This window comes from Sturnus vulgaris, chromosome 3 (genome assembly GCF_052056855.1).
Source record: "Sturnus vulgaris isolate bStuVul1 chromosome 3, bStuVul1.hap1, whole genome shotgun sequence".
Classification (NCBI taxonomy): Eukaryota; Metazoa; Chordata; class Aves; order Passeriformes; family Sturnidae; genus Sturnus; species Sturnus vulgaris.
Genome location: NC_142245.1, coordinates 20303683 through 20331035, shown reverse-complemented (window position 1 = coordinate 20331035; position 27353 = coordinate 20303683). Strand labels below are relative to the sequence as shown.

The following is a 27353-nucleotide window of genomic DNA, read 5'->3' as shown; positions in this document are numbered from 1 at the left end:
ATGACAGCCACTCTGTACTGCAACTGCCAGTAGCCTGTAGGGACAAACCTACGTCCCCATCCCTGCTCAGTCTCTAGATGGGACTTCTGCCTGACCCAGAATCTGCTTTTAACATCAGCTCTTCCCAGGACTAGACCTGGTCTGCTTTGCCCTGCACACTTCAACACTCCAGAGGATTTTCCCACCTGGTTTCTTTATTCACAGCTACAGGGCAGACAGAGGCTATACCAAAAGAGCACTGTACTGTCTAGTCAGAGTAACAGGCCAGTGACCTGAACTGCAGAGTCCAGATGACTGCAGTCACATCACACCCTGCCCCTCAGTATCTATAGTTTATCCATCATTTTTTCAAGCTTTTCCTTACTTCAGCCTCATGTCTACTGAAGTCAGAAATCATAACCAAGAGGTTTCTATAAACGTCTGGAAGCCCTAAATGGTCTTGTGATATAAGTGGAAACCAAGATCTTTCTCTCCAGAAAATAATGAAAACTCAATTCAGGATCAGAGCAGCCCATCAGACTTGCAGTTGTTATTGGAGGGTAAAATACAGAGGCAGAATGGCTACATCCCTAAAGGCAGGGGTTGTGCCTCTACCACTGCATGTGCACCCCTGGTAGATGGAGCAGTGAAGATTTGCCAGCTCTCTACCCTGAAAAAAAAAAGTACACTTTGATTCTGAACACAGTGATATAAAAAAATACTTATAAAATATTTTTCAATAATCATTTTTTATTCTAAACTTCACAATTCAGAATTGGGACATTTACCAAACAAAGTGAGTTCAGTGACAGGATTCAGTATGCAGAGACCATCGTGTCTTCCATCCAAGTATCTTCTGAACGACTTCAACCTTTATTGTTTGTGGAAAGATTGGAAAGTAGGTTAATTGCTTTGAAATGGAAATGAAAAAAAAACCCAACTGGATTTGTTTTGTATATTTGAGCTTAACCTTTTTCTGCTTTTTCCAACACTGTCAGGAAAATCTGAAATGTCAATCTTTTAAATAATTATATCACTGCCATAAAAATCAGTCAAACAATCTTCAATTTATTTGGTTGGCTTAGCTACGCTTCAATTCAGGGATTGAAAATGGAAAGCAACACCAGATAACAAACTACCAGCCTTTAAAATGAGAATTGACTTAAAACTACAATTTTTAAAGTACCTTGCTGTATGATGTGCTAACTCAACCCTGCTGAGATCTCCAAAATCTAAAATCTTTTCCAAAATGTAATATGGAGTTACTGGGAACGCAATGAGTTATTTGTATGTTGAAAACATTGTATCTAAAGGAAATCAGGAGGAACATGACCAAGACAGCACTAGAGGGGATAGAAAAAGAAAGTGTCTTTTGTCACTGCTCAACATAAAAAACAAAAACAAAAACAAAAACAAAAACAACAACAAAAAACCCCCAAACAACCAAAAAAAAAAAAAAAAAGAAAAAAAACCCTGTTATTCAATGATGACGCTTGCTGCTGGGATTTTTTTGAATTTTTCTTTTTGTTCTAGCTGGTACAGTTTGATGACCCCACACTGATAATATGGCAGATAAAAAACCAGAGAACTCTTAAAAAAATACCTGGTCTATGCCCCTTAGGAAGCTAGCCCCTCTCTAACTGGATGAATCCTACTAGGGCAACAAATTAACTAATAAAAGTAAATTTTTATATATGTTTAGGGCAGAAGTAGTGATTAGGTCATCCTCTCTCTGGCTTGCACAACACATATCCTGTAATTTCTCTTTCTTTACCAGGCATCTGACTGCAGGATACCTCTCAAGACAGCATTCAGTGCTGGTACAGAGAGGGAGAAAGCAGCCTGTCCCTTCTTCTCTGTTCTATTATATAATCAGCTTTGCTGTTTAACAAAAATTGTCTGGTGTCTAATTTGAATTTACTTAGCTTTAAGTTTCCAGCATAGGTTCCTGCTAAACTTTTCTTTATTAGGTTAACAGAACTTTAAATGCTTTCTTGCCTTTTCTCTCTGTGAGAATACTTTTATGATGTAATCAAATATTTTCTTACCAGTAGGCTCCTTTTTTTATTTAGCAAAACCATATTTCTCTGGTTCTTTTTGCCACCAAACTTAATCCCATTGCATGTCAAAAGATTTTAATATTCTTTTCACTAAAACAGCCAGTTACTAAAATACACTCGGCTACAGGCCATCAAAGAGCTGTCTAATTAAAGAATATGAATTACACACCAGTTACAATACAATATACTCTGAATAAATCTGCTGGGGAAACTAAAGCTTCACCTTTGCATTTTAGAAGGCAATTGCTCTCTGCCATTTGAGCTAATGGAATATTTTGCTGGGTCAGCCTGGAAGAAGGGCTTTATATCTTTGCCTCCATCTCCTCAAACAGTGTTGCCTTTCACTCCCATAAAAGGGGAATTCTCAATGGGACCTTCCTCAAAACACTAACAATCTCCAAAACCTTCTCAGGAACACGATATGACCATAACTTGACATCAATCTAGAAGCTGCCCAATAAATGTTTGCAAGCCTGCAATGAACTCTACTTCTAAAAGTGTGCTCTATGCTGTGCTAGCAGAGTGCAGAGGAGGTGACAGGGGAGAGGGCTGTGCTGAGTGCTGGGGAATGACCCCAGCAGCACCCTGGTGCACATGCAGGTCACCCTCATCTCACTTTCCTCTGCTGTCCCAGCCCTGAAGTGCTCTCCGAGCTGAGGGCACTGCCAGAACACTCTTCAGCTCAAGTGTGGAGGTGCTCCAATTCTTTTCTTGTTCTTGACCAACTTTAAGCAAACAGGGTTTGTTTCAAAGTTATGAGTAAATGTTATGGATGCTAAGAGCCCATAGGAATCCTTCCAGGTTGCTTCCAAGGGTGGTTCTTCTGGGTATATAGGATGTCTGTAATTAAATAATCCTAAACATCCTACTGGCCCGTGAGCTGACACTGCTCTAACTCAGCTCATGTCAGCAGCTCAGCAGAGGAATCTTTCTCTGGAAAACTCTGGTAAGCTTCTTCATGGGCATTAAGGTTTAGCTACATATTTTCCCTTGTAGAATCAGCCTTTCTGTGATAACGGAGGCTCTTCTAGCCATGAGTCAAGATTTGCTATTTAGTTATTGGTGATATTTAGTTATTGGTGATATATCAGTTCCAGAGCAAAAAGCTCCTATAAAAAAGAAAACTCTTAAATATGAAAAAAGAAACCCCACAACAAACAACCAAAACCAAATACCACCCTTCCCAAACCTAAAGCCTGCAGAAAAGTAGAGGTCTAGAGTTCTCTCATCACTTGCTCTCTTACCCAGGCCATTATGGCCACCTTAAGTTTCTTTCCCTACAAAAATCCCAACTTCCTCTCATATAGTGATATACAAAGTAGATTTCAGGCACAGATATAAATAAGGCTGATTCATTTGTGATACTTAAAATCTTGACTATTTCAAAGAAGCAGCCATTTAAAGGATCCTCTTGGGGTCCATTACAGTATGGAAATATTATGACTATTTTGTACATGGAGAACTAAAGCACTATGAGTTTAAGTGATGACGAAAGAAGCTTATAGAGAAGTGTTTTGTTAATCCTAGTCTAGCACCTCAAGCAAGAGAGCACCATTCTTGACTTGCTGCTTGGTGCTGAGATCCAAGTAAGTCTTTTTCATAAACATGTCCACATCCTTAATGAAAAGACATAGCAATAAAAAGTAGTTACACAATATTTATCCCTTATGCTGAGGCCAGCACATCTGAACTGATTTTAATTTGTTGAAAACTTAAAAATACAGTCTTCCTTCTATTCAGAAAAATGAAGCTTTGAAACTGAGACAGAAACTTGATCTTTTGAGCACGGCTATAATGCTTAGAAAAACATACCATACATGACTCAGTACAGTTTATCTCTGTATTCAAAGGTATGCACCAGTCAAAGTCAAATGACTCTGCTTCACATTCATGCATGATAAGTTTCTGCTTCAGTAACCATGCTAAATATGTTTAAGAAATGAGCTGCTGAGCCTGGTTTTTAGTTTGCAAAAATACCCAAGAAGTCAGTGAGTCTACTTTTCAAGAAATTTAAAATAGAGTTCACCCAGAAATGGGACTAGCATTTATCAATTAGAATTACTAGAAGGGAATTTTTATGTTAAATAAGCAATAAATATAAAGATTTCCAGAATTATGAAGTCCAAAGTTCAATATATATTCTCTTTAGAACTAGTAACATTCATGGAAATGTGCTTTCCAAGCAAAAATATTTTGTTCTGAATCTTTGGCAAATTTCTTTTTCTAATCATTACTGCGCCTACTAACAGCTGTAATCCTTTAACATGTATCCTGAGAAGTAAATTCTTAAACTGGATTTAGGCACAGAAGCTTCCAGCATGTCACTCAAAATGTAGATCTGTCCATTTCAATGGATGTATTTGGCTCAGTAAATATCTCAAACGTTTCATGTGCTCCAAGTACCCATAGTTTCATGTCAGCCACCCCTAAGAGGTGAAAGCAGCAGCCACACTGGTTTTCTGCCTTTTTCTGGTGGCTAACTCATGACATCCAGTCTCACCTCCACATTAGGCAGAGGATGAACCTGATCACCCTCCCAGGCAGGGACACAGAGCTTTGGGCTATTTGGGGAGCAGAAGACAATGGCAGGGACCACCACCTTCACTCCCTCCAGTAGCCATGTGACAGGCTGATTTACCTTGCCCTCAAGTTTTAGGGTTGGTTTTTCGGGTTTGTTTTCTTAAATCCTAAGGGAAGAGAGACAGCTAAATCCCAAAGAAAGACAGACTTTCATTTCATAATTTTGGGAACCTTTATGTATTGTTAAAAAACAAGACTGACTGTTCCACCCTCCTTGTTGACTGCAGATGCTCTTTCCTTGCCATTTTTCCCTTTTCAAATCATTATCTTGGGAAAATTATCTGTATCAATATTAACCCAGCAAGAAGAGGTAAATTTTCATCTCAAAGAAAGCTTTGAAGTGGTTCATCAAGAGGCATCTTAACTGGTTTTGTCAACAGAGGGGAGGTGGTGATGGAGGAAAGGCAAGTGTTGCAGGGGGACTTTAGGGGTCTGATTGTGAACTTGGGAGCAAAACTTCCAATTCAGGCAGTCACTGCATCCAGGGAAGGGTGATCTCAGTGACACTTCACTTCTGAACATTTGCCACTAGGTAGAGGTTTCCTGGCTTTTGCAGAGTTTGTGTTTACCTCTCTTAAGGTGCATCTGTGTCAGTGAGTACAAACAATTATATGCTCACCCTGCCTAAGCTCCACAAAAACTACCTGCAGCTTGGAAGCCACAGAGTCATTTCTAAAGTGATCTTAAGACTGCCCCTGCATCTCAAAAGTTTGATTTTGGTGGGGGAAGAACAGGGCATGTTTTAATTTGGTAGTAAGGGATGAGGAATGAGGTGCTCAGAGTATGCAATAACTGGTTTAAAATATCCTGTTGTTACAGAAACTTTCTTTCCCTTAGAGAAAACCTCTCATTTACTGTGACCACAGAGCTGACAAGCAGGGGGCTTGCAGCCTCGTTTACCTTCATGTAGGTTTCTTGTGCATTCATATCCTGAGCCTCAGGGGTGGAAGTGGGCCTAGAATTCCTGTAATCCCTTTGCATCTTCCTCATAATGTCCTCGCTTGAAAGCCCCTTCTGTGCAGGAAGCCAGCACGGGTCTGCACACAACTTAAATCCCCCTTAAATTGCTGTGGCTTAGAGTCCCACTAAAATAGCTCCTGGGCCTCCCCCACTCCATATGGGGATGAATTCCACACTTATAGGATTCCTCAGCATTTTTTCCCTTTAATACTCTTTTGTTGCTGGCAGCATAAATTAGCCTCTTCTACGGACAATAGGATGGCATTTAGCCAGCACTGGTACTCAAGCTTGTTTCCCATTTTAACATTAAAAGCAATTGTTATTAAAATTAGTATGATTGAATGCAATAAAAACCTGCCATGCTCTAGAGAGGACAGATGAGTGTTATGATTCACTTTATTATGTTAAGATGAATTACACGTGACCATGACTACTAGGAAGAAGAACTAATCAGAAATTGAAGTGCTGCCTGTTACACTTTGGAAATAATTAATGCTGGAGGTAATTTGAGCTTGGATGGACTCACTGGAGAAGCTAAAGCATATTATTGTCAGAGTTCACAGAGTTTTAGTCTTGGCCCATTGCTACCCTTGCACTGCATCATGTAGCATATAGGAAATGTGTATAACAAAAGCCTGAATTCACATGAATATTTGTATGAATGAACCAACTAAATATTACTTGTTCATTATTTTTCTGATGCACAGATGGTCAATGGTCATCTTCTATTATCCTTTCCTCATGAGATGATCTCTGCAATCAGTAGACCAATCAAACTAAGAAACAATAGTAAACAAATAGATTTCTTTTTCCATGGGTAAATTAATCCAGAGTTGCATTAATTTATTTTTAAGATTTGAGATTTCCTTAACAATAAGTCTTCTTTCTGTTTGTATGGTAATTCACAAAGGTAGTTTGATTTCCTAATGCAGACGCACTCCTTTGAGCACCTGCATGCACAGGTATTTTTTATGTATGTTAGAAGATCCTTGTTAGAATCATTGTTAGAAAATCCTTTTTTTCCTTAAAACTATTGGTAACTCAGTCATACACTGAATGTCCTGTGGCTCAGCTGACCAGTCTCAGACTAGAGTTAATAAAAGAAAAACTGTTGGGAACAGTTGCCTAAACAGGTTCAAAAAGTGTCTGGCCAAACTCTGGCGATGATGCCAGGGAGTTTTACATGATATAGGAAACACAGGAAGGAAGAGAAATTTTGGTGTGGAGGAGAACACATGAAAATACCTCGGCACTGCTGGTCCTGCCTGAGCTTCAGCAGCTTGTCCCTGCACAGCACTCCATCACTGGGGCAGCTCCACCTCCAAAACACCAGGGAGCACAGCACAAATGGGATAGAGAGAGAGGAAACCCAGCTGTCACCATGAGGTGATCAGAGCACACCAGGCCTTTCATGCACTTGATCTTCCCCAGTGTTATTTTTAATGTTGGTTGAGGGGTTTTTTTCTCCCTTGGCCATTGAATATGTATTAACTGTTATACAATGCTTACCAAGTTTGTTATGTAAAATTCTAGAGATAAAACCTCAATCCAGGGCCCCCCTCTAAAGATTTTTGAACTTCCTGAGGACTCTGGGAGCACATCCAAGGGTTTTTATTGTTCCCAGAAGGTATATAGAGATTATTTGTCATTTGGAGAATGTGTGTGAGAGTGTACTGGGGGGCTCTGCTGAGCACACTATTGTGTTGCTTTCCTGGGGAGAAGGTGGGATTCAAGGGTGACCTAAAACAGATGTTGATAAAAGAGGGAAAGTAAAAAAATCAAAGAAAGAAAAAAGAAAGGGAGAAAACCTCTGAGATCAGCTAAGGATTACCAACAACATTATCTTTTTTATGTGGGTGCCTTCAATATTGCTCATCTGCAATAAGCTCCCATAGACTTAATAAGATTTCTTTTATTTTTGTGTATTAACAATACAGCAACAAGGAGCTGACACTTGTTTTCCATACCAAGCAAAGTTTTATAAGTCATTTTTTGTGGCTATCACTTCAGCTTGCATTTTACACTGAATAGTAATTCTATTTTTATGGACACTCTCAGATACTTTATTTTTATAGAGCTCCTCCTTGAAAAAAAAAACCAAAAAACAATCAGATATTTAAGTGTCTCTTGGTGACCAGACTCATCTTGGACATTGAACCTATAGATTCACAGGTGCAGATAACTGCTGGAGCCTTTAATGGCTCTGAAGAGTGAAATCTTGGCCACGTTGAAATCAGAGGGAGTTTTTGTAGTGTGACCAGCATTTCACCCTGTGTATTCTTATATTTACCTCATCCTCAGCTGGACCCACAAGCACTCTTTATTGACCCAAAAGGTCCACTGGCTTTTGACCCCTGTCTGGTATGGCCAGAAGAGCTGGTAACTAAATAACTTTTTCCTTTCTGGTGATTCTGCCTTTTTTTTTTTTTCATCTGGCAAACACTAATTTTTATCTTATTGGTTGGCTTGGATTGTGAGCAACTGATGTGGATCCAAGGGGTATAATTCTAAAATATCAGTGTACTGTCACAACATCCCAGAGAACTCAGGCTTTCTAATCACCTCTTCGGGTGATGGAATGACTATTTTGAGGACAGCATGCTGAAATAATGCAGGAATCAGTATAAAAAAAGACATTCCAAGGCTTTAATAACCACATTAGCGGCACAGTGGTAATTTGTATTTGCTGTGATATATTTAGAATCTGGAAGAGTATTACAAAATAGATTCCTACTTCAAGATATTTGGACAGAGCAGCCTGTTAACATCCTTTTAAATCTTAAGTGTACAGTGCCACTGTTTCCTGAACTTACTGTGATTTGTTGCTACATATTTAAACAAAAGGCATTCAGTTTTACAGAAAGTGGAATCAGATCCTGGTTGTTGGACTGAAGTCAACCATCCCAGGGTGACTCTTGAGATGTTAGATAAGCAGCTCTTTGGAAGGCAAGAGGAAACAAAGAGAAAATACTGGAGGTCAAAAAGTTATAAATGCTCATTCGAGGATATTTACATTAGCAATGTTCCCTTTGTGTATCTGCAGGAGAGCTGCTGTGTCACATCAGGACAAACATGACAAAACCTCTCTCAGTTCCAGTCATAGCAGCATTTGGGGAGTTTAGAGGGATCTGTTTCGTCTGAGGAGTGCTCTGAACAACCATTAGCAATGGGTACATGCAGAGTGATACTGCTCTCAGGACACAAACTCACCCAGAATTTCTGTTTCGAATTGCATGTGGCCCTATTATCATATGTGATGTAGGACTGCAGTGGGGCTCACAGCAGCAGCCTGCCCTACAAATGTTGGGTAAAGAAGATGGTCTATGCTCCTCTTATGGAAAACCCTAGTTCCAGAGACAGCGTGTCAAGTGTCACTTTGAATTCTCAAAAGAGTGACACTGAAACTCTACTCTTGCAAATGGCAAAAGGAAATCATAGCAATTATGGCACTCATCTGAAGTTCCACCTTTGTCTTCTACCAGCTTCTAATACAGATAATGACAATTTTTCACTTTTTGCCTGAGAGTTTTTATTTTAGTTCCCTCCATTAATATTTTAAATATTTCTCATGTGAGACTATATGAAATGTTCCGGAGACTCTTGTTAGAATATTATTTTTTTTCTGTAGTTTGTAGAACTTTCTCATCAGAGAACTGTCTTTGATCTTTCTTCATCAGTTTTTAACTCATTACCCCTTTTCTCATGTTTTTGGTGCACAAGTTGAAGTTACACATGCTACAATCCTTATCACAAGGAAACTTTTTTTGTGCAGTATGCTGGGGTAGCAAAACCACTTGCTTGTGGAGCTGATGTTTCACATGCCAGTTCTTGCAGTGCTCAGGGGAGGAGATTAGTCATCTCTCCTGATCCAAATGCATTAAGCTTTTGGAGTTGTTTTTCCTCTACCTCAGCATGATTCTTCTCTATCCCCTTGTTTCTGTTAGCCATCTGGCAGTGATCTACCCACCTCTTCTCTGTGAGTTTCCATTTCCTGAAGTCACAAGCTCCAGAAAGTGTTGAGTTCCAGTGTGCTGAGCCTCCTCCGTGCTGATATTTGGGAATTCTGAAGCCCAGTTGACTTCATGTATTGGGTATATTAAAGTCCTGAAGTTTCTGAAGTTTCTCTTCCTGAAATAAAGAAATCTTGGTTATGAGTCTGTCTGTTTCACTTTCTGTGTAATTTAAACTGACTCAACTTGTGATCAGTTTGATCCAGGGTTATGTTCTATGACCAGCACTTTCATAATGTCAAAACTGCTTGCAAAAACAAAGTGGCTTTTGTGCTCATCTTTTGACTTATGCTGTATTTGCATTAAGGCCCTTGGCTCCAGCATCAGGGATGGAACCCATGAGTCTCTCCTTTGCTGTGGTCTTTTGTAATGTATAGCTGGGGCTCATGCAATGCACTGTGCACAGTAGAATAGGGGAGGTTCAGCTCTCACAGCAGGCATCTGTCTGCTGCCTGGCAGGCACAGCCACAGAAAGAATACTACTTCAGTTCTTCCCTGAAAGAGATAGCTTTCAAGTGGCAGCTAGATGCTTGTCTTGGCTACCTGATAGCTAGGCTTTCACCCAACAGCTGACATCAGCTAGAGCATGGAAACTGCAGATTCAAATATCAATGTGTTCTTCCGAAAAGCTTCTTAGATCTGTCACTCACTTTTTCTCCCTGGCCTGACAGAGCCTATTTGTTGACTCTGAAAGTCATAAAGAAAGGCCCACTTATTTTCTCTAACCATTATATACTGAATGCTTAATGTTGTTCAGTCATATTTGTGCAATTAAAAAAAAAAACACATTGGTGTGGTCTTTCATCATGCCAAGTAGAGCACATTATCACAGTAGGAGTCACCAACCAGTGCAGTAACATAAATGTCATGTAAATTGCCATTTTTGACTAAGCAGGAAAGTTTTCCAAATTAGAAGAAAATCTGCACCTAGTTTTTTCTGTCCTCTGAATAAATCATCATATCAAAAATTTCTGTTTTGCTATCCTTTGGCAAATAACAAGTTCTTTTTTCTTATTGGGCCTCTGTGATTGCATCTATGGCTAACAATTCAAGCAACAAGGTTTGTGAAGGCTGCATTCCTGTATGCAGGGTTGTTAGACTGCTCCATAGCACAATAGAGTCATCTCTGACCTGCTTTTGGCCCAAGTTATTGAGCCATCTCCCCAGATGAGATCCCCAAGGGAGGGGTGATTTTTCTCCCTCCCATTTGCCCATCAGGACTAAAATATATTTTGGAATTTGGAGTATGCCAGCTTTGTCCAGATTTGCTGACCAGTGTGCCTTTTCAGCAACCAGTTGATAAGGATATACAATTGGGTTGCTGGGACCAGTGCTGGGAAGGAACTGGAGTGGGATCCTGAAAGACAAGGCTTAAGTATTCATTAAATCCTACAAATATTATTGAAAATGTATAGTTTGTAATAATTAAAGAGCTTAATACTATGAATATGAGCAATTCCATCACTTGAACCATTCATACTATGAACTTGAGGATGGACCTGAAGAAAGAGTAGACCTAGACATGCTTTGCATATAATATATATTTTTTAATGAGTTTTCAGCATATAAGTGATCTATTTCATTTTCACAGCACTGTAAACTGGTTTATAACGTTGGCCTGCTATAAAATGATTTGTGAACACAGGGTAACAATGGGGATCTCCGATTGGCTGGTGGTGACGTCATGCATGTGTCAATATTTCTCATTAAAAGCACAGGTATGACCTTTTTACCTTGGAGTTTCCATACCATAATAGCTATAAGGCACTCATGGTTAATAGATTTCTGAGGGATTATTGCACTCTTTGAGTAGCTGAAGTCACTTGGCTTTTGGCTGGTGCTTCATGCTGCACCTGAGGTGTGTGATAATCCCTCAGAAATGCACTGCTTGTGGAATCTCAGGGCTTAATTATAAACATTAACTGAAGTCAGCTACACATTAACTAGCTTACCCAGATGTTTCTGTACCTGATGGATGGATGTTATGACTGATGAAAAGAAATCATGCAAAAAAGGTTCTCTTCTGGTGGCTTCATTTGCCGTGGAAAAAGGGAAGGAGGGCAAAGCAATTGCACTGCTCAGGAGAAAGAGAATTGAGACTTCTTGACTGCAGGAAGATTCACAAGATATTTAATTCTTATTTGTCCATCTGGGGGAGAAGAGCCTCTGTTTGAAATCCTGAGGGTCACCACTGCTCCCTCCTGCAGGTTGCACTCCACCTGGAGCTCCCTCAATGCAGACCATGGCCATGCAGCTGCCTTCTGTGCACCCTTAGGTCTGAGATGCTTTGGGAGCAACTTCTTGACAATAATCTTCTGTGATCCAGGAGAGAAAATTTTTCACCCATCAAGGAAAATACATCCCTTGAAAACCTAACCCTCTTTTTTTCTGTCTTTTTTTTTTTACTTCCCTCTGTGTTGTTAAGTATTAAAACTGCTCTAAGAGGTCTGAGATATATTTTTGATAGGCTGGCATTTATAAAGTCTCGTTTTCTTCATTGGTTTCTTAAATTCAAACAGTAATGAAGAACAATGGGAATAACCCTCCTCGTATGTGTTTTGGGTGGTTTTTTGCAGTATTTCCCTTTACAATATTTACCCAGACTGTAAGATTCAGGGTAATTTTAATTTCTGTAAAAAGATCAAACTCCTACAAAAAGTATTCACAACAGGGAATGCCTCGGACAGGGAAAAAATTTGGAGTAGCCTTTCAGCTCCAGTCTGAACACTCAGCTGAAATTATTTGTAAACTCACTCTAAACTCCGCACTAAGTAATTGATAGCTGCCCTAATGTAATGATATCTGCAGCAGTGCAATAAGATTCAAGCCCAAAAAAGCACAGGCAAACATTAACCTCACATCTGCATCTCTTACCAATAACTTGCAGAAATTAGGAGTAAAGGTTTTGCAGATTGCCAAGAATCCCTTGACATTAAGGAAAGCCTCAATGGCCCTGCTAGGGCAGTTTTCCAGATGTTTTGCCTGGGAAGCACGAGACATCTGTGAGAGGAACTGAGGTGTACTTATTTGGTTTCAATCAGTATTTGTTTTCATGCCTAATTGAATGGCAGTTATAGGGTTGCTATCAGTGCTTCCATAATATTAATAAAGTCATAGTTAAATGGGCTGCATTTGAACATTTCTAAATAGTAAGTCTTTGTGCTTCCAAGTATAAGGCAGATTAATTTTCTAAACTTGAAAACAAATATTCCCCTATAATCATTTCAACGTATAATTGCCCTTTTACTTTTTCAAACACACATAAAAGTTTTGGAGGAAGATTTTTAATTCAATGAACCACTTGCTGAATGTTATTAAATTTTATTTCTACGGGTAAACCTTAAAGGTGACTGATAAATGACGGTTTTTGTGTGATTTGTTCTGTGTGTCAGTCATTCCAGCAAATGCAGCATGTATGGACAATGTAAAGCTGTATGTTTTAGTGGAATTGTTCTGCTGATGCACTTTTACTTCTCAGTAAAAGGAGACATGCTGTGTGATAACAAGAGAGACCACCACAGTGTGCAGAGAAGAAGCTGCAGAGCTGATTTCTTTCACACATAGAGAAAGGGCTGCATATGAAGGCAGTCATGCCAGTTCCCTTCATCTTTGGCAGTGGCTGCAGTGTGGGGAGTCAATGGATGGCACTAATAATGAATGAAAGAAAAGGCATCTTCCTGTTTCTCATTCTGCAAGCAAACATGGGATTTCTAGCATCACCAATTGGAGAGAGATTACACGGACTGTGAATTATCATAATGGCAAGACAGCAGATTTTACTGCATATTCTTAGGTCCTTTTAGACCACTCGTGTGTACAGATCCTATGTGTAGGCAAATGAGTCTCCCCTTTCTGGTCTTTGTCTTTGAACCTCAGCACTGACACATACTTGGAGAAATTGCTGTGCAGCAAGTTTTGCTCCCTAAGGCTGCTCATCTCCCATCAAAATATATTAGTGGGATGACTACACTTCCTTTTCTTCTGGACTTACGGTTTTTGGGGTTTTTTTCTTGGTCTACTGTTCCACTGTGGTCTGCCTCTTGGGATTTGGCAAAAGAGGAACTATTAAAGGAAGAATCAGGAATGTCTCTCTGATCCCAACCTCTCCAAGTTCCAGGTAGGACAAGAGAGGAGAGATAGGGTACATTCCTAGGGATGTGCAGGGTCTCTGCTTTGTTACTGAAGCCCTGGCTCCCCTTTTTCAAGCAGCACTGCCTCATGTGGGCTGCATTAGCAAGCTTCCTATTCTTTGAGCAGGAAACCACACTCAGGTACTCAAGTTCTTTCTAACTGTTATGGAACACAGTGATCATAATTTGAAAGAAAAAGTCATGGCCTGTTTTGTTATCCATTCTGTGCCCTCTTTCCTCCTGTCCATGGAATACACTGCCAGCATTCTGCACGGAATAAAATGCTTTTGCTGTCTCAGGGTCTGGGTGAAGAACATTTGGCTGCAGTAGAATCCTACCAGGGACTGTGTATTGCTGGTGACAAAAGGGGGATGTTTTAAAATATAAGAGCACTCAACCTTCTCCATGTTGTTCTAAACCTCTTGATCTCCTGGCAAGCCAGAGTACCAACAGTAGTGCAAATACCTTCTGTCTTCTGTATGCAGTAGGACACCTCCCTTTTCCCTCCCAGCCAAGCACACTAGCTAAAGCAAACTACTCTTCCACTTTGTTTTGTTTTGTTTTGTTTTGTTTTGTTTTGTTTTGTTTTGTTTTGTTTTGTTTTGTTTTTAAATCTGTCAAGAATATAAGGAATGATGTGTCAGCCAGCCCACAGGTCCAGCCAGCTCACTGTACTGTCTCCAAGAGTGATGGATAATAGGATGTCCAAGAAAAAGTCACAGAACAGGCAGGCATACCAGGATATACATAATTCATAGTGCCTCAGGATACTCTCTCAGAAGTTTGTGGCTCAGGGACTTGCTGAGCTGTTTCTAACTTCACTGTGACTTTTTTATGAGGAGGACGCAATAACCATGGTACTTACAATGAAGATGAAGCATGGATTTTTACAGTGGTATAATGATGATTAATGTTTTCTATTCTTTTCTTAATTATTCCTGGCCTTCTATTTGTTTTTCATTTTGTTCTATTTCTATTTTAACATCGTATGTTGAGGTACAATTTTGTAGATTTTTTTAAGGAATTATTTGTTCCAAGGAATACTTTTCCTATGTACTTTGCCATACATTTCTCTAACCTGAATTTCATCTGATGCTTTATCTGATGGACACTTTTATTAAATCACTTTTGAAACTGTATCTTCCATATATTTCTATAAATATTATTGACTTAATCCTTATAATGTTTATGTCAGTTAAATGTGTAATAAGAAATCTGTGAATAACTAGACTCTGTTTTACCAAAATTCTCCTTGAAGTCATGTTTTACATGGACAAGGTAGCAGTAAGACTTTTGGCAGGCATCATTGGAATATTTTTAGAATTCAAGTGGTTATCTTACTTTTATAATTGGGAATCAGAGACAGAGCATTAGGCAGAATTTGAGCAATTGAATATTATCCTAGGAATTCATTCCATTACTTTGATGTTTGGAAAAGGTCTTTTACGAGCCAGTTAGCAAAGTGTGATATTCTTACAGCAAGACACTGAAGAAATCACTAAAAGGCTATGAGTGAACACTTCCACACACTCCCACTTTATAGTCTCCAGCACCTTCTCACTATTTGGAAAGAACAACTAAGTAAATAAGTAAATAAGTAAATCAACCAACACATCCATGAAATCCTAGGAACGATTTTTTTTTTCACATTAAGTCCTCTGTTTTATAATTCTGGTTTTGGCCTTCATTAATTTCCCAGCCAGCTGCAGCATTTCATCTTCTGAAGAGCACAGCTGTCATCTGGGAGCTGAGTGCCATTGTGCTAATGACTCCATAAACAACCCCACCAAGTCCTGTATGATAAATTTCCCCCTGATTAGTTAAACAGAAATGGTATCATGCCAGCGGAAGGAGTTTTTGTTGACACACCATCTCTGGAGACACTGGTATATTTTCTTTCACTCTGTGAATACTCAGCAAGGGGAGTAGTGAGAATGACAGAAAACCAGTCAGTATTTTCAGTCCTGATGATCTTTCTTACCTTTAGATTTTGTCATTTATATACATATATATTAAAAGAAAACTTCTATTACACAGTCAGATTCTGTCTTGTAAAAATGAAATTGAATTGAGTCTCTGAAGGGCAGAATGTGAAAACATTATTAGCTCCAATCACAATATGCTTTTTTTAGTCCATTAGAGCTACTTCTGTGTTTCAAAAAGGAAAGAAAAAAAAAGAAAATTGTACTCGTTTTATATATTGAGGTTATTTTATTTTTAGTCCTTGAGTTTTACAGTAAATTCATTGGTGGGTCACTTCTGTGCATTATTTTAATGCCTTTGTAGTAGTACTATTTCCATGAGCATGTTGGTTTTATAGTGGAGTTTCCACTTAGGGCTGTTAGTAAATCTTTCCACAGAAGCCAGGCCTTTATAAATGACTATTGTTAAAGAAATGTTACTGGCTATGACGGGCATGACAATAAATGTAGGAGAGACCTGGCTTGTGGTTATTACTCCTGTATCAGCTTTCCCGTCATGACTGGAGGACAGGACTAATTGTGTCTTCCCTTCCCGCAGCCTCCACGATTCCCTTCGGCCAGAGGTTTTCAGGGAGACACAAATGGCACACAGAGGGGTGTAATCAGCACAGCCTGCTCAGACAGAAAATATGGACCCTTGGATAGAGTGTCAGAATAGGATGACGTGTTCCAGATAAACAGCAATTTACTGTAACGGGAACGCGGATCCAGCGTGCGGCGTCTTGGGCTCCGAAATAGGAATGGTTTTTCCATTACATGTTTGGAACATTTCTGGTGTTAGCTAACTGCTGCAAGGAAAGCCCATGTACGTGAGCATCTGATCAACTGGATTTTACGGTCCTGTGTCATAGAGGGCTCTAATTACCACACTTTGAATATTAGGGAACTCAACACGCTTTTAATCAATCCCATGGGCTCTGCTATTTCCATTACTTAGTCTCAATCCCTGTTTAAAAACTGGTACTGAGATTTTTTTCACATACTCAGTGAATCCCTTAGTGCACTGCTCCTGAAAGCAGAAACTCACACTAAATCTGGATAGTTTATATTCATTCTAAATGAAAACAGCAGAACAGTGGGATGACTGTGAGAAATTATGACATAAAGCTGATTCAAGACCCATTCAGACTCTCTCACTTCAGCTGAGGGCTAAAGGGCTTTTATTTATGTTAAAGTGTGTTATTTATGAAGGAGCAGACAGAGTCTATACATAACCCTCCACAAGGAGGAGTCAAGATTGTTTGAAGATCTTCCAGTCCAACTCCCTTTCTGATCAATAGCCCTCTACTATCGTATTAAGCTATACTGTTAAAATATGTGCATGCAGAGATTAAATAATAGTAATCACTGGCCACTAAGCAGAAGGAATGCTTTGGCAAGTGACACTTAATGAAGCAATTGGGGATTAAAACGTAGATAGAAGCAGAACTGGTAGAACAGTTGCTATGGCTTGAGAGAAAGAAAGAAAGAAAAGGGAATGATGCAAGTAGATTTGATATCAGTATGAAGCACTCTAACATTTTCTGTGTAAAATGAAATATTTTGAGTTTTTTGTTCCCCTGTAATGAGGATGTCCAGCTGCACGCAGGGACTTAGTTGTTCTGGGAAATTGCAATACTACTACAAAGTGGGTCAGCAGATTAGGGGTGGATTCAGCAAAGCAAGTAACCTTGTGGTATGGTCTTCCTTAATACAAAATATGATTTAAGTTTTGGAATAACTGTCTTTGGGCAATGTGCTCATTATGTGGTATAACATTTGAGGTGGCTTTTTCCTTACTCCAGCAGGAACAGGAAAGTTTTATTTCATATTTTTATTTTGTGCCAATTCTTGAAGTAGTTATTCCTCAGCAACTGGGGGTAGTTCATTAATTTTTGACTGAGTACTGCCTCATGTAGAAAGTTCTAAGAGCATCAGCCAGTTTCTAGAACCACTTCCAAATCTCAAGATATATTAGAAGAAAAATATTCAGGAGTGTTCACTGCCTGTATGCTTGAAGCCACATCTCAGTTTCTTAGAAGAAGGCTATGAGATGCTTACCTCTGAGTGAAGAGATCTTAAGGAATCATCACTAAAGGAGAAAAGAAAGGGACATTGCATTCAAATCCACTACCTCTCTACTAAGGGCAACAGTTTTTGCTAATATCTTTCCATGAATTAAAACTTATCCATTAGTACCTGGGCAATTCCCACCAAACTTGTTCACAGTGACAATTAGAAAGCAATCAGAGGACATTGAGTCAACTGTTCTTAGATTTGGCCCAAGGCAAGTGAAAAAATGCATGGTGATGGGATTGTATGGGAAGATTCGGGCAGTTTACAAGCAGCTGCTGCTGCTACCTTCCAAATTCTCCCATTCCAATGGGGGATTACTTGATTTCTAGAATGCCAGGTTTGGTGATCCAAATCTTGTAGGACCAGATTCAAGGAAGAAGAAACCTGAAAGACCAGGAACTTTCCTCTGGGTGATACTATTCTGATGCTCTGGTGGTCCGTTTGCATGGGGCTCTGAGGAAGCTGACCTGGTTGAAGATGTCCCTGCTCAGTGCAGGAGGTTGGGCTAGAAGACTTTTAGCAGTCCCTTCCAAGCCAATATATTTTATGATTCTGTGACCCTATGACTCTGTGGTTCTATGATTCTAAATTTGTTCCCCAGACACAATTTATCCTTATTTGCCATTTCAGGCTGCAGTGAGCAGGCGTAGAAGTGTCAGTCCAGAGCAGTGACCTAAATTCGCCTCATAGAATTTAAAGTTAAATTTACATTTTAATTCTCTGAAGTCTGAAGCTCAAATGAAAGCACGGGTGTCTAATTTGGAGGAAAGTTAGAAACTGTGGACCTGTCTGCAACAGATAAAGGTTTTTGGAATAAGTTACATGGAGGGAAGTAAACATGACTCCTACTGTCAGAAATCCTATGTGTTTTGTCCTTATTCAGATGCTTTTATGTATGAAACATTATTGATGGATGGTTTTATTGCTGGTGTATTTTCTTTGGAATACTTCTCTATATGACTTGCAGAAGAGGCAAAGTACATTGAAATGCTCTCTTCCATTCTAGAGCTTGCTGCCTCATTTCCTACTTTCCAAGTAAAATCTTGTGCTAAAAGCCCTGGTTGACTGACAGTCATTAAATTTGCAGTTCTTATCTGAAACAAGAGTTTTGCTGTTGATAACGATAAAATAGATAGATTACTTCTGGAAAGTATATTATCTTGGATATCTGGGCCTATTTCCTTCTGAAAGATGAATCCAGTACTGATATCTGTCATTCTTGGCTCTGAAGTGCTGTCCTTTATTCATTTTATGAAGATGAATATTCTTCAGTGCAGTCCATTTAGCCAGATGATATTTGTGAGTCCACAGCCACCAGTGGATATTTTGGCAAAATTAAGGATAAAGAAGAGTAAAAAGAGTAATTGGTAGAATTTCTGATCCAGAAATTTTCTCATTAAAAAAGTCTTTGTCCAACCCTGGTTTTAATTTTAGTTCTAATCACAGCTCATTAAGAGGAACAGAAAGGATTTCACTGAGCTTTGTGCTTGGTATTTATTGATCTTTAAGTGGGAAACAGAGATCCTCAGGAAGCAAGTAGTGAAGCCAGGGAAAACATCTCTGTTTATTTGTATTCGTCAGCTGATCATTTTCACTTTCTCATTGCAATACAGCTGATATTCTTCCTACAAATATCAAGAAGTTTGCTTTTGAAAAAGCAAACGCTGGAATATATTCTATAAACATCGTGTAAGTTCTCGTATAAAGTTACATTTTATAGGAAATTTTACTGGCCTTATATCCATTAGCCAAAAATCTCAGGTGCTTAAATCTGTAGAAAAATAAGCTACTGTCTGTTGAAGTTTCAATAAAACAGTCAAAAAAGTTGATGTTAAAGAAAAACTTACAAGCAAAACTAATATTATTTTAAAGACTCAAAGGATTTTTTTCGTTTTTTAGTTTATATTAGACACATTAGAATTCTTCAAGAGTTTATTTCTTTCAAGATCCTAGATATTTTATATATTAATTCTCACTTTGAAGTTCAACAAAAACCTCTGTTCAGAAATTTATCCATTTCATATTTGTTTTAAAGATAAGATTTTTTCCTTGTTTGTTTCTTTTTTTCCCCAATATTTTCTCTAAATATGTGTGACATAAAGAGTGGCACTCCCCAAAACCCCCCCTAAAAGAAGTCTATTGAGATAGATAGATAGATAGATAGATAGATAGATAGATAGATAGATAGATAGATGAAACCAAGACAAAATTAAATACTTTCAGGGTTTAAATGGGGAAAACATTACAGATCACTGCTTTGGTGTTTCTAGAGCATATAACTGCTGAATGTTGATGTCTAATCACTGAGAACATCTAAAACATCTTTAAATCTACTTATTTTATTTAATTACAGTTCAACTCACTAAACTTAAGAATAGTAAGCAAAATGGATATTGATACCAGCAATTTAGGCACCGTTCATGGGTTGTGGAGTCAGTTTTTAGGACGCTATAAATAACCACTGCTTGCAAAAAGCAGTCTAACAAAACAACTGTAAAATGGCAAGCACATAAGCCTTCTGTGTTATCATTCAGATCTCTTACACTGAAATTAGGTGAGAAAAATAAGAATTTTGGCAAACTCTTCTCTCTTGTAACAGGAAAGCCTTGGTTTCTGCCAGTGCCCTTGGCAGAAAACAGAAATCAAACAATAACACAGGTTCTCTTCCCAAGAAGCACATTCCTGCTGTGGCAGCTCTGAGGGAGAGGGAGGGACAAAACACAATAAAAAATCCATTTTTATGTCATTCTTTTTCCATGAGTTCACATCAGGTTGTCAGCACTCAGGGTTCAATAGCCCCTGTTGCCATTTTACAGAGAAGATCTCCATCCTTGCCATGCATTGAGGGCACGTATTGGCCTTTGCATGTTGTAAAATGAGTTGTCTCAAGCCATTAGACCATTACACATCCAGCCTTTTCCTTTGTTCCCCAAAAACATGACTCCTAAGGCTGAGCGTCTTTCCTCTTGCTGGGTGCCACAGATCTTTTCTTCAAGGGTTTTGCACACATTTTGCCAGGCTGGGATGTTGCCAGTTTTTGGTTTATTCAGGTAAAAACTTTTGCCCTGGACTGCTTTCCCCAGTAGGTCTTGCTGAACCAATTTTTCACTAAATCATATTTATAACCTGCAACTAAAATGTGATGCTCACATTTGTGTTGCTAAAAGAGCATGAAAGCTAACATAGGCATTTATCTTTTGTTATTGAAAATAATGGAAGTTTTTAAAAGCTGATAGAACAGGACTTAGTTATACCAGCAAACTTTTTTTGTCCTGGTTCCCATATCACTACAACCCCCCATCTTTATATAACTTAGAATCAAATATTTTCATTGGGAATTATAAAATATAAAATCATTTCAATTACACATGTAAAATAAAGGAAATGTAATTTAATGAGTTCCATCTTTGGGACTCATAAATTGTTTCTTCATGTAAGGCCCGATCAAAAGACCACTCAAATTAATAGAAAGAGTCCCAGAGATTTCTACAGATTTCAGATCAGTCCCTTGTTAAGATTTAATTCCACACAGTTTAACTCAAATAAATCACATGTGGAACTGGTTGGGAGTGGGTTTTATTTCTTATGAAATATTTCAGGGAAGAAAACGTATGAAAGAAATGTATTTCCATTTGCAATGAAAGCACCTACTAGCCCCAAACTTAATGTTTTGTCTGTGTCTTTGGCGACAAGGAAAATAGTTCTGGTATTTCTAGATATCTAGCATATAATGTTAGATTATAAAGCCATCTTAGAAAGTCCCAAAATATCCTTAAATTTGTTAACATACCAAGATGAAAATATTCAACTATACAATTTCTTCTTAAGATTATTATCTCAATTTTAGTGCTCCTAGATGTTAATTTAAACTCAATATTTTTTTTCATGCTTTTCCTTCTTGTTTGCATGATTTCCATACTGATCTATTCTGCATTAATTCTCCTAGTTTTCCAGGTTAGTAGGCATGGTCCCTTATACTTTCACATGGCCCACAGTGATGAGAATTTCTTCCAGTTCTCAGCTGTGTACATCATATTTTATTGCAAAATCAGAATAAACCCACAATCTCTACCTTTGAAACTTCTTTTCTCTCAGATAATGTCAGATTTACAATTGCTTTCACAAGACCAAACACTAAGTGTAAGTACAGGGAAGTTTTGTAGGTAGGCAAGACAGACAAGCTATGAGGTTTCTTTGGTGCTTCCTGTTCTTAGAATTTAATAGTGAAAAGTCCTATCAGCCACAGGACAGAGTTCAAGACCCATTCACCATTATAAAATATTTATATAGAAGGTTTCTTCTCCACATGGGATGCCTCATTTACAAACACAAAGGTGTTTTTCTTATTCAAAACTGTTTCAGCTCAGCCAGGTCTGGATATTAAGCCAGAATGTTTCCTTGTCACCTTTCAAAACACTTAAAACCAAAGAACTCCTTCAGCTATGCCATCACTGACTGATGTTCAGTGGCTGTGATGTAGATCTGACTCATAAATGCAATGGTATAATAGATGAGGTACAAGGGTCTGGAATGTAAAAAGCAGTGATATTACATTATGTTATATTGCAGCAATATAACATAATTTAGCTCCTTGTTCAGCTCTGAAAATAAGGAACGTGTAGAAAATATTTCTCTGTGGGTTCTTAGTCTCAGGTACTGATAAGATTACTAATAGTAATGGAAGAAAGGGAATCATTTTCTGGTAAGTAATTATCAAGTGTTGAGAGCCATTAATAAGGAGAAATATCTGAGCTCCTGATCTTTTACTGATATCTCAGACCATGAAAGTGAAAGACATAAAATTAAATCCCGACTTTTAGTGTAGCCACCAGTGGAGCTTGCCAGTGTTTTCTTAGAGGAAATGCCTGTGCAATAACCGAGTGTGATGCTCAGTGTTTTGGTCCTTTCCCTCTGACTGATATCCCAAAGACTGCACTCAAATAAACAGCGACTTCTGGTGGCTGCAGGATGAGACTCCACCATCCTTATGACATGATTTCAAATGCTCAGAGACACTCATGACTAAGTTTATGTTTAGGTTCCAGTCTACTTTTATATTACCATAAAACTGGCTTCCCTGAAGTCGCTGGGGAGGGAAGGCTGGGCGAGCACATTGTGAGCAGCCTGAAGGGTTGAGAGGCTCATCCAATTAGCTGAGCCATTTGCAGACTGACCAATTTGGACCAAAACAAGGGTGTTCAAAGCTTTTGCTTGCGTTTGCAAAAGGTTGTGTATGTTTCCACTGACTCATGAAGGAGTCTGACTTTGGAAAGCTATTTTAAATTCAGAACAAATATTCCAAAATACCAAGAATATTCAAAAATCGAACTCGTCTACCTTCTGTAATAGTTATATTTTCCACCTCTAGAGAAGACTTGCTTTAATTTCAAAGAAAGAGAAATAATGACATCCAGTGGCATTTTACCTCCTCAAACGGCACCCATGTTTGTTACATTCTTCAGTTTACCTGCCCAGGCACCAAAGCAGAAAATACTCAGAGAAGAGACCACCACTCAGCATGGCTCAAACTGCAGATGTGTTTACAAATGGTTGAATATGCATGTAGACCTCTCCATTTGCATAGTCTGCCCATTAGGCTTGCTAACAGAAGGCTAGAGATCCCAGTTTCCTATTGAGAAGCTCATAGTAGTTATTTGGGAGTTTGGTAAAAATATTGATTAGAGTATTTAATCAGAATATCAATAAGAAATGACACTTATTTTCGAAAGAATGTAAGTGAATATTACATATATTTATAGGGCATAGTTGTGTATTTCTTTTAAAAAATGGTAAATAAATCGTTCAAGTCCTGTATCCTGTCAATAAATGCATATCTATATGGTGTAAATGGGTATGTATACCTGTATTGTCAAATCCCTACATTTATTTAGAAACATTTTTTGGTTTTGGAAGAATAGAATTAATCATAAAAAGGTTGTGATGTATACGTTAATGAGGTTAGCCAATTCAGTTAATTCAGTTAGTTCAGCCTTCAAAATCTATCTCTCTTTAGCTTAGATTCTGGTTACTTTCTGTAACTCCTTATTTCAAAATCAAAGCTTTCCTTATTCATTCTTTGTTTGGCATTTTTCTGACCCAGAAATGTCAGTATTTCCATTCTGCTGTTCATACTCTTGGGGGTATTGCTGCTGTAGCAGCACATGGGAACCTGAGCGAGGGGCTGATTTCCATCGTGCCAGGTACCGTCCGCACACAGCACAAAAGCTGGTTCCCACTCCAGGTCTTTAAGCTTGTTAAGTGCTTTGGGCTAAAAAGCTTTGAGTGGATATAAAATATTACAGCTCATTTACAAAATTTGTTTAAAAAGATAATCAGGTTCTAAAGGGAGCTGATTCAACAATTGTGTGTAGTAATATCTCAGATTTCACTGTGGCCCCCAGTGATTTCATAACGATATGTGCAACACTTAATCCTCACTTATACTAAAGCCAGTTTGCATTGCTTTTACAATGAAAAGCTTAAAGTAAATGCAAAAATGGGCCCAGGGGATGCATTCTTTTCCTGCTGCTATGGCCAACGATAGGGTTGAAAAGAGATGGATGCTTGGGGTTATTAATTCTCCTCGGGCATGGGAAAGGGCCCAAAGAGACCAAAGAATCCATCTCCTGCTGATGATCCCTTCAAGTGCTGCCACCCTCTCTCTTCTTCTCACCATCTTTTCCTGTCTGTTGTGATGCTCTCTAACTGTCCTTCTGTGCTTGCTTTAAAGTTTCCACATGGAATGACATATTCATCTGTCTAAACTGAACTATATAGAATTATCCAATTTATGAACATCTGGAGACTCCAGGAGATTTTCTGGAATTCCTTTCTAGCAAAGCTTTAATAGTCATGCATGAAGTCATAGCCGTCCAAGGGCTCTCTGGCTGGATTGTACTTAGTTCAGTTGTTAATATCTATAAGATAATAATTTAATACAATTATTAACCTAATGGTTCATCTACTCTGCTCTCTCATTTCCTGCAGGAGCTTGTAGTTACATGGAGAAGATCCCATGATGCTTCTCCAGTGTATCCTGCTTACTGCTATCAGACTGGGGTTTAAAAATGTTTTGAGCCTGAGACTCTGTGCTGGTGGTTTTCATCATCTCCAATGGCTCTTTAGCTCAATAATTTGTCTAATGTTTTTTTAACTTAAGTAATATTTTGTTAGCTACAGCATTCTGTTGCAATCACTTTCATCACTTAATAACCACACGCAGAGTGAACAAATAATTGTGGCTTTTTACTTATTTCAGAACCTGCCATCTCACCAGCTCCTTGGGTTCCTTTAGTTCCTGTGTTATGAGAGGTGATGAACCACTGGCCCCTCCTCACTGCCACTTTGAAGATCTTCCCCATGGCCCCACTCCCATCAAACCTCCTCTGCTTCAGCCCAGCTCTCCAGCTGACAGTGGAGTCACTGAGACCAAACCATCTCACAGAGGCATGACAAGTTGTGTTAGGACTAAGTCACTTTGGCAGAAACAAGATACATGACCAAGACAATTTTTGGTAATAAATTTATAACTTTTCATGTGTTTTAGGTTTAAACAAAATTTTGTGCATCAAAGCTCTCAATTACATTAACTTAAGTAGGTAACTGGGGTTAAAAAATCCGAACCAAACCAAACCAAACCAAACCAAAGCAAGACAAAACAAAACAAAACAAAACAAAACAAAACAAAGCAAAAAACTCTACGTAACCATTAGTTTATCAGTTTTTTAAAGAGCATTTACAGCATCAGCAAGGATTTACAAGACTGCTGCTTAGGTTGAACCTCTGATGCTGTTTCAAATCAGTGAAACAGCTATGGTTAATGCCAAGATTCTCACAAGCAGGATCATAAGGCACAGAAGGAACCTGGCCACTTAGCCACCCAAAATATTATCTGTTTGGGACTCCCCACCCCTAAGTGTAGAATAGCTTGAGCATTAGGTATTTTTAATTTGTTATAACTTGTGAGCAACTGGCTACACTGGCAACTGCAAAGAGCCTGGGACTGTATCACAGCCTAATAAAAGCCCCAATAAAAGTTTTAAACTAGTTCACACATCTGCAGTCTGATGGGGGGCATTACCTAATGTGTGCTGTTTCTGCTGTGTTCCCCACTATCCCCTTGGTTGTCACAGGGGAAAATGTGTTACTACGATGTCCCCCAGGCAATTTATGGCTTTCTCTGAGCCATCACCACCATCTTCAGATAAACCTCATGAGAATTTATTAGAGGGATATAGGTAATTCTCTGAAGGGCCTATAATTCTCACTTCTCAAGGTTCTTTGAAAGTATTATAACCTACCTCCAGTCCATGGATACCTTCAAAGCAAGACAAAAATACATGTCTGTTCTTTTTATACCTTGGATAAAAGTAATCAAGGCAGTCCTTTGGGTCCATCCAGTGTTTTAAAATGTTTATCCTTCCAAGTGCTATGGTTTCACCACAAAATCTACAAAAACAAAGTCCATAATTAATTTCCAATATTTGAAAATGGGGACATTTAAACCTGTTGACATCCAAGAGGGTGGGGAGCTCTTAGAAGCTCTGAATATCAATATATAATGAAGCAGATTGAGCTAACAGTGTTGGCAGCCCTTTCTTCTCATATGTAAAGGTGTTCTGTGTCCAGTGGGATTTATAGTGGGACTGCACAGTTTTATGGAAAGATAAGGTGTGTCTTTAGATTTTGCCCAACAGATTTTCAGTGATCAAAGACTGTAAGAGGGAATTCAGAGGTGCAATTTTTTTGTTTTAAATGTATCAATACAGCTCCTTTACTCAGCCCTTAGGCTCGCACCTCAGCATGTTGCATGCATTTCCCAGGCACCATGTTTCCAGCGTGGCAAAGGACCCTAAAAACCTGCACTATAAAACCATCCCAATGCCCTTCATTTACAGAGCTTCCTATATTTAAAGACACATTTTAAAGATGTACAAGCTGCCTTCCTTTCCATTTTCTTTCCACTCAAAGGAAGTCATTACAGTAAAATGCTGAGGGGCCGGGGGGAAGCAACGTCTGGCAGGGGCTGGTCGAAATTTCCTTTGAACTCTGATGAAGAACATTTCCACTCTGTTTATTACTAAACCCACTGGCCATAGATGATCCAAGGCTCATAAACTCGGGTATGATGGAACTCTCTAGGGAACTATCAGGGAGAGAGAGAGGGAGAGAGAGAAACAGGATCTGCATGTGGTGCACGTGTATACATGTGTGTTTGTGTGTGTTATTTCTCTTTCATCCTGGCTGTGAGAAACATAGTGATTGAATGACAATAATTGTTCTGAGCTCTCAGTAAAGTAAATGACAGATATTCTCTTAATGAAGAGAAAAATGTTCATTAAAATATCAACTTCACCTCTCTTATCCCCTAGTTTTTCTGCTCTCTCTGAAAGTACCTCCTCTATACTTTAGAACCATTTTATGGATTACAACAGACTTTTCAATAAATGTATTTCAGCCAAAAAATCTGTCCGGCATCACAAAGTAAACCCAACCTCCCAAATTCAGGAGGAGGGAAAAGCCCTAATGTTTTTTTTCTTTTCTTTCTCTCTTCAGCTACTTTAATTTGTTACCTTGCATATAAATTCTATTTGTTAT

At 38.7% G+C, this 27353-nt stretch overlaps 2 long non-coding RNA genes across 2 annotated transcripts in view; one reads left to right on the top strand and one right to left on the bottom strand.

Moving 5' to 3' along the window:
* Nucleotides 1-27353, top strand: part of LOC148224220 (uncharacterized) — a 122447-nt gene that overhangs the window by 37849 nt on the left and 57245 nt on the right. The gene's annotated exons all lie outside the window — the stretch shown is intronic.
* On the bottom strand, nucleotides 757-26247 carry LOC148224221 (uncharacterized). The gene is made up of 3 exons (XR_015802190.1): nucleotides 26115-26247; nucleotides 9547-9707; nucleotides 757-850 (listed from the first exon to the last, which is right to left on the bottom strand). It is a non-coding gene; the product is annotated as an uncharacterized LOC148224221 (long non-coding RNA).